The following is a 17,814-nucleotide window of genomic DNA, read 5'->3' on the forward strand; positions in this document are numbered from 1 at the left end:
AGAATATCACAAATTTTTATGCAGGCACATGTCTGGAAACGAAACAAAAAAAAAAAAAAAAAAAACAAAATTCAGACTTGAACTTCTAAATGAATGTGAAGTTATACACGCATGCGCTGAAATGTGACACTATGCTCTGTACGTTGAACACGCAGGAATGTGATGACAGGCTCAGGAAGATTGAAGCCAGAAAGCCATCCATTCCAAGGAATGGTGTGGGAAAGGTGTACTGTAGATAAGAAGTTGAAATAGTACTTTAGCCTTGTGTGTGCGCAGGGGCGAGAGGGAGAGCGCTGTATGCGCCGAAAATGTAATACTGTAACACGCCTATGCATTTTAACAATGTTCAAATGAGACACGCAAAATATAAAAACAGTGTGAAAATAAGTAAAAGTATTGATTACTAAATAATACTGTACAGTACATATAGAAATGTGAGAATTTTATATTCGAAGAAGACGCAAAGTTATATATATACAGTAGCTCGCGAACGCCCACCTGTGTTTTTAGACAGTATTGCAGTATAGCAGAGAGCGCTAAAAATCCGATCGCTAACATATCGCAAATCACTCCGGAAAAAAACAAAACAGACCGCACTGGTTATCAGAGCGACGTGGCTACGGCCGCATTAGGATAAAGGCGGCCGCAGCTGCACCTCCTCAAAGAAACTACTATGTTAAGTTTGGTACGAACTATCGTTAATAAATTAATGCTGACTATTACTAATAATTTTGATTCTCATGAGGTATTCCCGAATATTATCCTGTTCTAAACCTTCATGTAGCTTCCCCACTATCAATGTTAGGCTTACAGGTCTGTAATTCTCCGGTTGTGATCTAGCTCCCTTTTTAAATATAGGCACCACGTCTGCTTTACGCCAATCTTGGGGTACCGAGCCTGTGGAAATGGAGTCCTTGAATATTAAATGTAATGGTTAACTATTACTGAATTGAATTCATTAAGAACTTGATTTATGCTATAGGGGCCAGATGCCTTATTTACATTAATTTTATCAAGCCGCCTATCAAATTCTTCCTCAGTTAACCAATTGTTCGTTAATATAGAGGTTGTGGCTTCCTCCTGTGGCACTACTTTTGCAATTGATTAAATACAGAGGCAAATAATCTGTTTAATAACTCTGCTTTTTCCTTATCTTCAATAATTTGCCTGCCCATCTCACACTGAAAGGGTCCTATATTATTAAGGTACGTAAAGAACTTTTTAGGGTTGATCTTACTTTCTAGGGTTGATCTTACTTTCTATTGCAACTCTCTTTTCATTATCCATTTTGCAAATTGAATTGCCCTTTTGCAACTTCTGTTTCATTCCATATAACTCTGATATGATGCCACCGTCCCTTTTGACTTTAAGAATCTAAATGCCTGTCTCTTCTTTTCCATTTCCTCCCCTACCTGTTTATTTAGCCACATTGGTTTAGACTTGTTGCCTTTGTTGAACCCAAGTAATCTGGTTTTTGATCACTTATTTCAAATGAGAACATATTATGATCACTATTACCCAAATTTTCCCAGACTTGAATATTTATTATTACTTCTACATTGTTTGATATTACCAAGTCCAGTATTGCCCATCTCCTGGTTGGTTCCTCAATAATTTGGGTCATGTAATTGTATTTAAGCACCCTCAAAAACTTTTTCCTTTAGTTGTAATGCTAATATCATTGCCCCGGTCTATGTCTGGATAATTAAACTCACTCATTATGCAAATGTGACCTAGTTTTGATAAGACATCTACATGGGGTCTAAGTTACACACCCCAGATGAAGTCGCCGTAACAGGTGACTAAACTAGTTGGGACACGTGACTTACTTTCTATTGGTCCAACGGAGTGATGTAATCACGTTGATACAGAGGTATCACAGGCAGCTTTTGAATAGGCGTGAGCTCTATTCAGGTACAGCATCATACTGAGCTACACAGAGCTTTTAAAGCACCGAGTGACTATGTGTACCAACTATCCATTTTGTGATTCCTTATGGTGAAATTGCAGTGAGCATAAGGGTTTCCATACACCCTCTTGGAGAACCTGTATAATAGCAAATAAACAAAAAAGCAAATAATCAAAATGAACAGATAAGCACTGAGGTATTGCACTATATGTTGTGTCATTTTGTATGATGCGCTGGCCTTTCTGTTTTTGTTTGTATAATAGCAAATATCCCTGAAGGACCCAGTGCTTTAACATCTCAAGAGTTTGTGATATAACCACCCATATATCTGATTAATTAACCTGTTGCAAGGTGTTTTCACTCTGAATGAACTAATATACGGAGGTTACTACTGAATGGGACTTTAATCAACATACTGCCTTTCTCCCCATGCTTATATCTCTGTGGGACTTTAACAGCTGATTCCATTCTATCAGTAGGGAGAGTTGGTTACTCAGTTGCTCATATTTCACAATATTAAGGACATTGTAGTTACCCTGTATCTAATTTCATCACATGTGGGTCTGAACCTGTTGCACTGTTATTATCAATTGTGAAACAACAATTTTTTGTCCCAATTAATGAGCATTGTCTTTTTTTATACGGATTAAAGAACATCATGACGTCGCATAGCGTCCCATTGTCATGGCAACGCAACGTCATTTGATGCCGCACAGCCATTTTCACATGAGATGCAGGGAGAGACACTGAAGTTTGAGAGAGAGATGCAGGAAAATGCCGGGAGAAGCCGCACCATGCTGCAGCACCCTTCGCCAGGTAAAGTGAGGGGGTAGGAGAGGGAGGGGGCTTAACATAAGACAATTTTTTTGAGGGGGGGGGGGGCGAGAGCCTTTTTGTTCAGGTGAATTTTTTTGTTCCAAGCCCTGTATATATAGGATCATCACTTGGGCATAGCATCATCAGGATAAATATAACTATCCTGTATATATAATGATAATGCAGTTACAGTATATTATATAAGCCATCAGATAAGGGTGCTTTGTTAACTCATGTTAGCAACTGGAAATGATTGACTGGTATAGTTGAATTAAGTACATATGTAGTGGACAGGTCAGATGCTATTAAAAAAATTATAATAATTTCACCCTGTCCCAGTTAACAAACTCAAATGAAACTAAATGGACTGGAACTGCTGGACTGATCTCAGACAAGTCACATGTTGGGTGTCTTGTCTCTTCCTAATTACAAGACAAGACCAGAATATTAATTCAATTAAATTAATAATTAATAACATATATAAAATGTAATTTCCTCATTTGTCTCTATCTTTCTACAGTATCCCTCTGTGCCTCTCTATATCGGTGTCACTTACTCTGGTACCTTCTGCTTCTCTCTATTCCAGCCTCTTCAATGCTTTTCCTCTCACTCATAACCTCCATTGCAGAAGCATTGGAAAGGAGGGAGGGCTTTATATTAGGAAATGTCAAAACCGCTCCACAATTCTGAGGTTTTTGCATTCTGGCCTATCGGGTCCTAAATCCTAATTCTCTATCTCATGTGAACTGCAATTCTAAGTATAAATTGATATATTTTAAGTTACATTGTTATTACATATTTCACACCCATTCTTCTCTGTTAGTGACTTCTAACTAGATGAATGAATACATACATATTGTTTCTTTCTAATAATAATAATAATTCTTATTATTATTATTCTTTCTCTGGTCCTTTTACCATTGAAGGAAAAAAATGAATCAGTAATTTAATGTACAGATTATAAACTACCCCATACTTATCTTTATTCTGAAAAGGAAAATACTGTATGTATACAGGAGCCTTTAACTGTTTAAGTTAAGAGTCATAATACTATATAGCTATTTTCCTTACACATGATTACCCTGAGTCCTGTAAGTGCCTCTTAATCTTTCCTGAACATTTGTTGAGGAAATGTATGTGTACTAAAGGAGAGACTGTTTGTACAGTTTAAATAGACTGAGATTGTTAATAACATGTCAGTGGTTTATTTTGACTGGAGATTGGGTAAAATTCTGTAGCCGTATCATTGTGGACTCTGACCCTCAGTGATCAGAAGCCACATTAATGCTGCAGGTTAGGCATATAGTGAACCCAATGTTCCAAAATTTACAAAAGTGGTGTGGCAGGATCAGCAGTCAACAATGGCCGTGCAAGCTGTGAGAAGTAGCAGCTTTACCATTCTCAAATGTAACCTTAAACCTCGGTATTATCTGAGGGCTTCAAAGAGTTCTAAGAAAAAAAAACATATTGACACATTTATGTAAATACAAGAAAGTAATAAATCCGTTTGTGTTATCATTTCAGATAATGATAAAAAGTGTGCATTGTATTTTTTTTTTTAAATATGTTGAAGGCTTCCTTCTTGTGATAAATACATATTTAAATAAATATCCTAGAGAAAGGCCTATTCATGTGAATTGCTGCTTAGTTTAGTACAAATGTTGATGCCAATGGGTTAAAAAGTAGTATTCTGCGATTAAAAAAAATAAAAATGATTTTAACAAGCTCTTTGAAGTATGTTTTTTAAAAATGTATAAAATATGAATGCTTTAGAATAAGAAATGGGGCAAGTTCAACATTTGTGTTATTTAATATGAATGTTGAACTTAGTGTGTAAATAAAAAATAGTGGTATTCTGTGTCTGTAAATGCAAAACATTATTGGTGCACCTGCTACCCATACAATCATACTTTGACCAGTGGCTAAAGCCATTTTTAGGTTTACATTCAGGGCCCCAATTAATAAAGTCCAAAGAATAGGCCTCAGCTGTACTTCGCAAAAAAAATGTCGCCCTCTTCTGCATATTCAGTAAGCGAGGCAGAGGCAGTTGAATCTGCCCTGAAAATTTTTGTGAATGTCTCTTTAGTCAAAATGCCAATTATCATATATAGGAGTAATTTCACCAAACTGAAGCATTCATCCAATGTTCAATATGCTCCCCAAAAAAAGCATTTTTTTCGTTTCGTTTTGTGAAGTGAAAAAGGCTGAGAAAACCCGAGAAGCTGATCAAAAAATGGAAACTAAGAAACTGGGAAAAAAAAATATTTAAAAAAAAACAACAGAAGCTGCTGAAAGAATGGAAACAATTGTTGAAAAGATCTGTTTATTGACTTCTAATGCTTACATATTTTTGGCAAGATTGCTTGCATGAGGGAAATAGTTACATAGTTACATAGTAGATGAGGTTGAAAAAAGACATAGGTCCATCAAGTTCAACCTATGCTAAATTTAGACAAATGCATCTGTATGCTTTTTTAAATGAATTAAAATAGGTCAAAAAGGAATTAAACTTCATCCCACGATTTCCTCCTAAATGTAAGATTTTGTTTTCACACATTAAATAAGTTATGGTGGAAACAAGTGCACAGCAAATAAAAATATCACTTGTGAGCACATTCACGTGTCTCAGACATGTCTACAACCCTGTGTTTACCCATTATCTCTTAGCCTACAGTACTTCCGCTGCAGCAAGGGATTCTGGGAAATGGCATGCAAATGAGCACAGTGTCACCTTTTGCTTCTTGTCCATTTTAACATGGAGACCTATAAGCCTCCGCCTGCTGTATTACACAGCTTTTCAGGACAGCCTGGGTTAAAGAAGTGCAACGCTTTTAATTCCCAGATCTAATATTTAAGACCACAGTGTACGCCAACACTTAGCCTTTGCTGGCAGATAAGAACCACTTTGCCCACCAATCTGTCCATTTTCCTATCTGCTTTAACATCTTATGCGCTCTAAGGGGTAGATCATCACAGGTCTATTAAATCTGGGCTACTAACCTGACATTACCTAATGATATGCCAAAACAACAGACATTTGGCAAACTAGCATCATTACTTTAGCTGTATTAAAAAGGATTTTCATTGCGCATTGAGATGCAATAAACCAGGGGTGCGCAAAGTTTGTGCGCTACGCCCCCTTGCCTGCCAACCCCAGCAGCCCACCCATTATGCCCCCCCCCTTTCACAGGAACCGGTCATGTGACATCACATCACATGACTCCATGTCGCATTGCCATGGCAACGTATCTCCGAAGACAAGGTAAGTGAAGTAGGAGACATTGCAGGGGCCTCACGCGATTCCCCGAGTGTGGGGCCTCTGCATCCGCCGTGCCCCCCCCCCTAGAAAACCTTGCACCCGCGCTGGGGGGCTCCCCCACCCCTGTTTCTGCACCCCTGCATTAACCAATACACTACTCATGCGCATTGGCAAAACTGTAAAGTCCGTTTCAATTAACGTACCTGCATTATCCAGGGGGGACTAGTGAGCCTGGCAGTCCGCCACAAAAAAGAGGTGATGATTTTGTGTACATAGTTTGTACTTATTTTCTGTGAACATAGTTTGTTGTAATTTTCGCAGTTAATTTGTTATTCATTTATTCTTTACACACAGTGAATTAATTGTATGGGATTTAAAGTTTTGTTCCCAACTTCTGTCTCTTGTTAATTATTGTTATTAAATGTAGACACATTATTGTACACCCATACTTAATACAGTTAAGATTATATACCATATTAGGTCAGACAAACGGATCCTACATTCACTTTAATCACTAAAAACCATCATATAGTTTATTACATTAACTTCATGACAGATTATCAGATGCATCTCTTTGATGTGTTTCAGACATTTATATGATCCATAATATATATCTTTGTATGACACATGGAATGAAAGGGTTAATTCCTATACTCAGTACAATAATTGGTGTAGCCCTTTAGTCCTGCCCTTTTTCCTTGTAGCCTATACCGCTGAAATAACGCTGTGATAATCGTGGTCAGGATGTGAGTAACGGCAGATATTGTTGCGGCCTCTTTATCGTAACGTTATTTCCATGCGCTCACATTAACAGAAAACATTTAACGGACATCTGATGATCTATTCGTTTGATCTTTGGCTTTCTTTCGTATTTAGGAGAGCCGTTGTAGAAAGATACAATGTGCATATTCTCACATATTTATGATGTGCAAACTGTTTGGTAATCCAAAAAACTTTCTCCATGGGGGAGAATGAAATGTTCTACATTACATAACATAAAGGGAAATACTGTTAGAGAGTTTAACAAGCATTCATAGGAGTCATCACGAGTATGAACATCCTGAGCATTTTACCAGTTACTGCTCATTAGTATTGCAGTTATTACCCTTTGGGGAATATCGACAAAGCTCCATTAAGCTACTTATTGTTACAATACTGCCAGGTACCACAGAGAAATCCACAGGGAGAGCAGGATTCCGAACAAGGGATGAGGATCAATACTCAGCGAGCCAGAGTTGGAAACTGGGGATCAGGAGCAGCAGCACTGAAAACCGGGAGCTAAATTTTTTTTTTTAAATTTTAAACTGCCTTCTGCTTATTCAAAAACAAAAGGTTTCTCTAAACGTTGCAAAATTGGGAGGAATTCAATGGTCACAAACCTTCCCGGGGTGCCCTGTGGGGCCCATGGACACCCGCGGGGTCCACACAGGAACCCCCGCCAGGTTGTGGTATTAATCCTGTGTCTTAAAAAAAAAAATTTTTATGTGGGGGCACAGGGGGTTGGATGGGTTGTGTATTGTTGTTTATTAAATATTGTGATGTTTTTTTGTGGCCTAGGATATCGCTATAAGGGCTGTTCTGTGTATTTTTTTTATTGTCGCCAGCGGTGGTGGGTGAAGGGGGTATTAGCCCCAAGGATGGGTGTTTAGGTCTACCGGGTGGGTAGTGGTAGGGGTTAACCCCTTCATTACCTTAGCGGTATTAACAGCTAAAATAATGAAAGGGTTACCTCCCGCAAGCCCCCCGCAAGGCCTAAACACCCACCAAGGGCCAAATACCACCTTCACCCACCCTCTCTACCCACAATAAGCATGGCACTGGTGGTTAACCCCTTCTTTGCATTAGCGGTTAGCCGCTAAGTTAATGAAGTTGACTGTAAATGCATTTTTATTGCATGGGATTCATGCCGGCGGTCTCCGGTGCTGATATTAATGGATATCAGCTCCGAGTCCCCCGGTATCAATCAGATACGGGGAAAAAAGCATTTTTTTCTAAGTCCCGTCTCGCCACTTCTAAGCAGGTTTCCAACACCCTAACGCCAAATTTTCCTGTCGTGATGATTTGGACTGAAATTCGCCATTCTAGTGCCGCAATAGTCGTTGATAACCTAATCGCTGCTACTAGAATTGCACGAGTTTTTGAACCTGCAGAAGAGCTGCAAAAAGTGGCTTCTCGTCGCTCACTCAGCAATTGTTTTTTTTTTTAACCACATTTTTTTGGGGGCGATTCAGTCTTTTATCGCCCACTTATTGACTCTTACTGAATCGGAGTAGGCGTTTTGAGCGATAAGTGCTCGATAAGTGGCTTATGAACCCTTACTGCTTAGGCCCCATTGTTCTGTGCAAGACCTTCCTAAAATGGCACATGCACTAGACATTTCAGATCTGGCTACAAGCATGGAAATAGAGATTTAATCACATGATGTCTACTATTATGTTTAAAAAGGTCTGTGGAACATCCCTTTGATCTATCCATAAAATGTTCCAGTTATAAAAAAAAAAGATTTTCCACTTTAAACAGAATGCCTCACACTAGGCTAATAGAGTAAGGATTTTTATTATTTAGAAAAAATCCTACCGTTGATGCAGATTAACCTGTTTCGTATATATCAGCGGGTTCACTTCTTGCTCAAGTTAGTTTGTCTCCCTGTGCATCAGGCATCAACATAAAATTATAAACTGTGTGTACATTGCCGGTGCCATGCTTGAAAAATGTATTATTTTATTACTCTAGTACAACAATAAATTCTAACAATACAGTAAATCCTGTTCCACTGTGTACTATCTCGTATGTAAAGGGCTGATGCTGGGAAAAGAGCAACAAGTCATAACACAAGAAAAGGAGAGAACAAAGGGGTTCCATTATCGCTGCACACTATGTAAAATCCCTGGATTGAAACCATGAATATATACAAAAAAAAAAACATTAATTTATATAATAAAAAGATATGATTGTCAAAGAACCGTATATGCTACAAATAAAAACACTTTTTTTTTTAAAGTGGAGGCACTGTGTGCTGTCCTTACTGCCTTAACCCTCAATTGCCTTAGGCATTAGCCCTATAAATGAGTCCCTCATTCTCAGGCATCATCTCACACTTTGTCCTCATCCTACTATACACAACACTGAACATTAAGAATAGTAACCAACTTATAAAAAGGGGGAAGAACAAAGAAAATACTAATGCTAGGAAATGAGTGAGCTGCTTCATGAATTGAGGAGTTAAGCAGTAAGGACAACAGCCTCCTCATTTTTCTAAGTGTTTTTATTTGTAGTGTAGTTCCTTTCCCCCCCCCCCCCCCCGTAAAGGAGATCATGTCACTACCAAGTGTGTTCTGGTGCGGTGAATACCTGTTTGGTGGAACAGAAGGCCTGAGTGCTCCACGATGGTATGGGGAGGCATCAGGACAGGCTCTCCATTATGGTTCTTCTGTCAGTGCAGTGCCTACATCCTATGAGGATCCTGGGGCAACCAGGATGCTCCTCACAGGCAACTCTTCTCATGTGTTCAAACAGCAAGCATCACACCAGAGATTATATAACTGGCTTTTATTGGCTTAGTACACCATTACAGGCTCCATTCCCTGAAGACAAGTTCCCTGGACTTAAGGCCCTAAGCACCCCTCCTCAGCACACCTTACCCCCTAACAGGGCAAGGCCTCAGCCTTCTCATGTCCAGTAGAGGCTTTACTGGTGCTTCCTCCACTCAGAGAGATCAACACAGAACTAACTTCCAAAACCCTTACTCTAACCTCTAGAGAGAAACCCCCTCCCTCCAAGAGGAACGGTTTGTAAGCCGGCCTCCTATCAGACATAGACCCCCTTTATTACCAGGCTACTCCTGAACTGTATTAGGTAACACACATATAGTAACATACCCAGGCCCTGAAGGATTTACTCCTAACACTGCCCGTTCTTTACTGGGACTTACTGTGCTCGAGGGGCCAAAGAATTAGTAGCCCAGGGAGACTTGGCTACAGTAGCATTTAAGGTTGTAAGCAAATAAATCCAAATGCACATTGAATTTGACAAATTATTTCGTTCATTTCTATATTTTTTTCAGGGCGGGGGAGGGGGTTCTGATATGTATGGGTCATTTACAGTAATTCAATCCTTTGTCCAAAACATTTTAAGTCTGAAACCATGTCAAGGTAGACCCTATCAGCAGGTCCTACACTGCCCATTTCATACTGTATTTTGTATTTCTTACACTGCATCCCATGCCATGCTATTGGCTATATTATTGTTTTATTTCTTCTTTTCTCTATACAGTGAAGAAATACAAAAGACATAGCATATTATATGCTTTAGTTTTTTCTATAATGGTTATACCAAACTGCAAGGAATCAGGGAACACGTCCCTTGCGGCGTGTTCCCTCCTTACCTCCTGCTGCACAGCATCCCGCTGCAAGTGATGTGAGGGTGCGTCCACCGCGGCGTGCTTATTCCTTGCCTCCTTCTGCACAACCTCCCGCGCACATTACAGAGCGTGCACGCACGACTTTCACAGTTCCTTCGGAGCGTGGCTCCGCCCCTTCACTTGTGCTGCACGGCGCGCGTTGCGCACACGTGACGCATGTGCACCGCTCCCCAGCTGCGCGTCAACTTTAATATCACCCTCACCTGTCTCTGCCTCTCACAGCCTATCCCTGCCTCCGCAGTGGTCGCTCCACCCCCTTCTCTCATTGGACTCCTGCCTCCATATATGCTCAGCTCTGTCACTTCCACTTTGGCTGAGCATAGTTATTGGTAGCCTTGTGTTCCCACATCCCTGTCTCTGCCTTGTGCCTTCTGCTTTTGTTAACCTGTTGCTGCTTGCTTCCCTTTGTACCGACCCGGCAAGACTTTGGACCCTGGTCTGGAGTATCGACCCCGGCTTGCCTCAGACCATCCGACCTTGTCCATTCCTGACCACAACAAATAGACCATTAACTACTCTCCTGGCTCCAACCCTTGACCACGGCACTACGGACTCTGACTATCCTCCTGGCTCCTCCCCACGACCTTGGCAAGTATTACGACTAACCCACTCTCTCCAAGCCAGACCCGGCGATCTTGACTATCCACCCTCCAGGCGTGCCTCCGCTGCTGTGGGTGCACAGTTCTATACTTTCCCACCTCAGTACCGGGGACCCGCCTTGTTCGTGATGAGCGCAAGCGTAACACAAACAAATAGAAGAGCTTTGTTGTTTAGATGGAGCAGGATTTTCTACAGGGGCACAGGTACAAAAAAAATACAAAGGAATGAGATACTGCACCGACACACTTTATTCGAGCAAATACCCGGTATGTACCTGGCAGATACCTGGAATGCGCCACTCCTAACCTCTGACAAGCCCCGTTGCATTTGCCTTCCCAGCCTGGGTTCATGCCTGGCTGATGGGCGGCTGATCTGTTAAATGATAATGATTAGGATTTAATAGGCTGCAATGCTTCGCGTGTCTACCAGATGGCATAAATTCATGAATTGTAATGCAGTTTATATATATATACTGTGCAGTATTGCAGCCAGCGGGAATAAAATGCTTCAATCCCTGCTTGGAAAATAACTCAATGTACTCGGGCAGAAAACAGTCACAAACCTCAATACACCCGGGTATACCCGAATTCGTGGGACTAGCCAAGCTCGAATAAAGTGTGTCGCCAGTGTACCACAGTTTCAGTGCAGAAGTCAGATTTATTTAACTTTCAATGCCCTCCCTTTTCTGGGTGTTTTAAGGCTATGGAAAGGCAAATATTGTCATCTTCTTGCCTCAAACATTGTAAACCTCAATAAGGATAAATGGAAGTAAAAGGTTGATATACAAGTGTTCCTTACATAATTAAGTTTTAACATAGTTTTTTATATATATATATATATATATATATATATATCTATATATATATAGATATATATATATATCTATATATATATATAGATATATATATATATATATATATAGATATATATATATATAACACACAAACGCAGCAAGCTCAAATGCCCACACCCACCTAATCTTGACTACTGTATATGTAATGCCACATAGAGTGCCACTGGGCTGTGGCACATGAATATAGCAAACGACAGGGGGTGCCCAGTGCTACATCCAAATGACAAAACATACATGGTAATAATTACAAGAAATAATGCTTCAGTACTAATAATAATGCTAATACTAATAATAATAAAATATGTTTTTTTAGTTAGATATTTTGGCCAAAGCATCATAAGCCTGCACACCAAATCGTCAAGTTAAACCATAATAAGTGCAAGTCCTACACTACACTGCATTTGTTCCCTATACCTCTGTATGAGGGGGAAAAACCATAATAGATTCCTTACCTGCAGCAATATGAGATCCACCATTAAAAAGGGGGAGGTGACGTGAGCTCTGGGGGAGGTGCCACAACCTCCATACAACTGATTACAGTCAGCAGGCTTAAGATGCTTTGGCCAAAATATCTAACTAAAAAAACATATTTTGTTATTATTAGTATTAGCATTATTATTAGTACTGAAGCATTATTTCTTGTAATTATTACCATGTATGTTTTGTCATTTGGATGTAGCACTGGGCACCCCCTGTCGTTTGCTATATATATATATATATATATATATATATATATATATATATATATATATAAACAAACAAGGAGATAAAGAACCCCTATATTGGGAGCACTCAGTGGCTAATGATACTGATGTGAGAATTCTATAATATAACCTGATAAAGACACAAATTATTATTGTAATATGTATAGTGAAATTGGGTTAAAAAACAATTTTATTGGGAGAAATCCGCAATTAAAATAAAATGTCCTCAATGTAAATAAATCCTATATTAGCGGCGAATTAAAAATAGGGTGGATTTAGGGTGAACCAAAAGGAATGTATATTCCAATGAAATTCTAGGCGATCTGGATATCCTCAAATGAGGCAGGTAAGTGTATGCCACATGGTTTGATAGTTGGGTACAGTGTGTAACATAAACATATACAATATCTCAAAGATTGGGCTGTTGAAATCCAGTGCTGCGAGTCCAACAGGTTGGCAGGTATGTATTATAGAATTCTCACATCAGTATCACTAGCCGCTGAGTGCTCCCAATATAGGGGTTCTTTATCTCCTTGTTTGTTGTTGCATAGGTTGAACTTGATGGACGTACGTCTTTTTTCAACCTCATCTACTATGTAACTACTATGTAGTACTATATATATATATAGTGTAAATACTTTAATTTTAATTATAATAGACTTTTGGTATACATCCTTTGATCAAATTTTCTATCCCAAAGGGAGGATTCACTTTTTGTTTCGCACATTTGTATGGCCAAATCCTTCACTAGCTGCAGGCTCCTCACGTGGAGAAGCGCAGTGATTATATTTGTTTTACATTATTTGTTGGGCCGATTTAAATCCTTAGCAGCACGCTCCTAGAGGGCAACACTACTATGGTGTAATTTAACATATTTAGCTAATCACCTGCAACTGCTTATTGAGCAGTTTGTGGCAGGCCAGACCCTTTCACTTCACTTGCAGACATGTGAGTATCTGTACTGGTATATACAGTACCAGTTTTTAACTGCACTATGTTATATAAGCATATGCTTTGATATTTTAACCCCTTCTGGGCTTATTGCATATAACACTAGTATGCATTTAGCGTAGGGACCTGCTATAATGAGACTTACCTTGACGTGGTTAGCAGGCATGGCATTATTTGATCAAAGGATGTATACCAAAAGTCTCCTTTTTTCTTATAGGTATTTACATCATATATATATGTCTTCGTTTGCTGAATGATTTCCTGATTGCTGAGAGAAACGCTATGCACTGTCTTCCTGCCAGAGGTCTGTCATGTCTTTGGTGTCTTGATGACTATGAAGAGTGCTGCATGAACTGCCAGTCCAGATATGACTGCTTCATCATTTCCATGTTACACTGGCGACACACTTTATTCGAGCTCGGCTAGTCCCACGAATTCGGGTATACCCGGGTGTATTGAGGTTTGTGACTGTTTTCTGCCCGAGTGCATTGGGTTATTTTCCAGGCAGGGATTGAAGCATTTTATTCCCGCTGGCTGCAATACTGCACAGTATATATATATATATATACTGCATTACAATTCATGAATTTATGCCATCTGGTAGACATGCGAAGCATTGCAGCCTATTAAATCCTAATCATTATCATTTAACAGATCAGCCGCCCGTCAGCCAGGCATGAACCCAGGCTGGGAAGGCAAACGCAACGGGGCTTGTCAGAGGTGAGGAGCGGCGCATTCCAGGTATCTGCCAGGTACATACTGGGTATTTGCTCGAATAAAGTGTGTCGGTGCAGTAAGTAAGTGTCTATATTTTGCCTGTTATTTGTACATTATTGTGTGTTCACCTTTATCAAGGAATAAATTATATTTGTTATATCTAAGTCTCGTCCCAGTTCAAACCCAGGTATATATATATTTATATATAGTTTTGGTGTAAATTACAACCTGTCACAAGCTACCGTGACAAGCTTGTAATTATATATATATATGTAGCCCTGGTAAGAAATGGGGCTATAGTTCTATCCTCCTCCTGGTATAATCCCTGCTAAGGGCAGGTTGCCAGGAGTTATCATGGGTTTCCCCCCCTTCAAGCACTTGCCCTGAATGGTGGAGGTAGGTCACCTGATCCTGTGTCCAATCAAGAGACACAGGGGCAGTGCCTGCTGAGATCATAAAGAGCAGTGCATTTCCTATTTAGTTGGTTGGTCTGACAGTGAGTCAGGAGAGTGAGAGTTAGTGTTAAGGAGCAGAGGAGTGAGCAGCTCATGATTAGAGCTGATAGGATATAGTGAGGTGGACCAAATACCTCTCACCCTGCTTAGTGGGTAAGGGAAGAGCTAGCCCCACTCTGGATGGCCCTAAGGTCCAGAGTGGAGGCAGGGACCATCACTAAGGAGAACAGCTGGGGGCTTTGTAAATCAACTGTATCTGTCTGCTGCTGCGGGAGACTGAGTAATAAAGGAGTCTGCTGTTTAAAGAGAACCTTGTGTGACACTGGAATCTCTGATCCCCGGGAGGGGGATTTCTGTGGTAGGGATTCCACCCCACGTCCCTGGAGCTTACTACAGATGGAGGCGCTGCACCATTGAAGGAGAATGAAGGCATCTCCCCCAGTAACCTGTCCTGTTGTCCCCCATGTCATCGCAGGAGACTCAGGCCCTCCTGTTGCCAGCAGGTATGCACCACACAGAGACATGTAGCCAGACCCCAGAACACCTTAGGGGGTCCAATCTGCGACCGGGTGGGGGTCCATGGGTTAAAGTTGGAGGCGTTGCTGAGATAAACAGGACAGGTTTTCAGCGAAGCAGAGCTGAAAGTAGTATGTACACTTTCAAAGCAAGTGCTGCAGAAGGATGGGCATTTTTGAAGACTAGGGGTAGTCAGGAGAGACCGTCCTCTCGCACAGTACACCCTAGGTGCCTTAAGAGGGTGATGTAAATTTGGGTACAAGTGGCTATAGCTGTTCTAGTCGCCTTGAGGCAGATAGTGTAGGATTCCTGTGGGGGTAGCCTGTTAACAGAGGTCAGGGACTTCAGCATAGGGTCTGCACTATGAGTGGCCAAAAGTAGGTTGACGCCAAGTACTTAGGAATGCCAAGTACACTAGCCAGTATCCAGAAAACACACCACAGAGTGCTTGTAATGAACCGTCAGCGAGTGCGGTGTACAAGGAGAGAGTTTTGCCTAGCCTGGGGTATGCCATGCGTTATATTCACTGGTTAGTAAGTGTACCATAGGCACTGAGAGTGGGCTTAGAGGGCTCACTAAAGATGGCAGCATGAGATACATGTGCTCTGCGGGGCATGGAAGAGGTTAAAATGGTGACAGCTGCGCCATTAACTGCAACGCGTGTTGCAGCCGATCCAAAATGATGACTTCCGCCAAGCCTAGATCGCGCACGTGCTGCGTGCAAGCAGGCTGCACGATAAATGTGGCGAGAGATGTGCAAGGGTTTGGCGCAAAAACCAGAACCCCAGCTAAAAGAAGGGAGCGGCGCGAAATCTGTAGCCGCACCCACCTGTGCAGTTAGTGGCCAAAGGACGATGCCACGTCACAAAAAGAGAGAGAGTGCCCCTCCTCTACTTTCCACCAGAGGGAGGGGGCACACTGAGAACCAATCCAAACAGTCCTCCCCAGCGGAAGAATGGACAGGAAGTGAGGCTGAGGAACTTCACTTCCGCTTGACTGTTTTAAGGAGAAGGAGCTGATTCTGAAACCAGTAAGCTGACTGAATCAACCCCTGCGCAAAAGATGGTTGACTTAAGCGTGACAACTTATCAGCTTCCAGGAGGCCTCCTGGTTGTGGAGGTTGATGGCCGCGAATATCTGCGGTGCCTGTGCGTCCAATGCAGGTCACCCAGACCGGCCCCAAGAACTATGGCACGGTGCCAACAGTGTGGCATGTTCTACCTCTGGCCTATCGAGCCATGCCCTACAATAGTGACCCCACGAGAGGCCTCTCCAGCGACGCTGATCGAAGTGGATGAGGCAGATGCGAAGGCTGCCCTGGTTCCATATATCACCCCTGCGGTAGGGACCCAGGCCCAGCTACCAAGAGATGCTCCGACGGAGGAGAGCGCGACCGCAGTGGAGGTACCGGAGCGCGCCCGTTTCGTACCTATACCCACTGGCGGTGCAGCAAGGACTCGAGGTGATTCCCCAGTGGAGGAGCCGTTGCAGTCCTCATCGGATGATGAGAGAGACAGCCTGTCATCGGTGGTGATGAGCCGGCCGGCGGACCACCCCAGCTGTAAAGAAGAGATTCCACTTACCTCTGAGATGGAGCAGACGAGTCCAGAGACGCCCCGACGGCGAGCGCTGGTGCGGCCTGAACCACGTAGAACTCCCAGTGCGGCGGAGATGGGACCTGAGACGGCTCCAGAGGAACCCAAGAGCATCGCAAGGCAGCGGAATGGTAAGAGGACACCACCACCCCCTTATTCCCACCAGATGAAGGAGGAACCTGTGGAGAGAGAAGGGCTTGAGGCCTACCTGCCTGTCTGCGACCCTGATGGTCCACCGCCGCCCCTTCCGGTCCTCGACGCACATCCGGTGCGGGACCAAGGAGCGGATGGAGATTCCGCGACGACAAACGATGACGTCACTTCCGGGTCGGACTGGTGCAGAGGCCCGGAAGCTTTGATTGCGTCAATAAGGAGAGCTGGGCTGGAAGCCGAGTTCGAGGAATTTAAGGCCCAAGTTGCCAAGCGGGGAGCCCGAAGTGCTGCCGCCAGAGACAGTAAGAGGGTACCTACCGGTCTTTGCATCGCCCGACTCAGAGACACTGTAATGGACTATGGCGATCATGTGGTCACCGCCCCTAGCGCCATTGCCCCGGCCACTGCCCCTGCCCCATCACGTGTCGTGCCACCGGGTTCTATTGGGAGTAAACTGGATAAAACGCCCAAGTTTTCAACTGATTGGCGGGATTGGGTGACAAGTGAGGAGGGTTCTGATGGGGAGATACCATTGTCAAGTGTTGTACATGTACCTAACCCCACTGTGTTTAATCCTGTTCCTAGAGGTAGGGCCCGAGGGTCCCAGTCTACTGCAAAAGCGGGTCCCGTAAGTCCCAAACCACCTAAGATGAATCCCACGGTTTACAAGAATGTCCTTAGAGGGAGGTGTAAAGGCTCGCACTCTACTGAGGCAGCGACATCTGGTGTGTCCTCAAGAGCAGAGTCTGAGGAAGGTATGCGTGTGTCATAAAGAGAAATAAACTGTGCGCTACTATCTATCTCCTTATAATTGAATACAGTGCAGTGACTAAACCATATATAAATAAAGTAAACCACAATACCAC

Source organism: Ascaphus truei, chromosome 3 (assembly GCF_040206685.1).
Source record: "Ascaphus truei isolate aAscTru1 chromosome 3, aAscTru1.hap1, whole genome shotgun sequence".
Classification (NCBI taxonomy): Eukaryota; Metazoa; Chordata; class Amphibia; order Anura; family Ascaphidae; genus Ascaphus; species Ascaphus truei.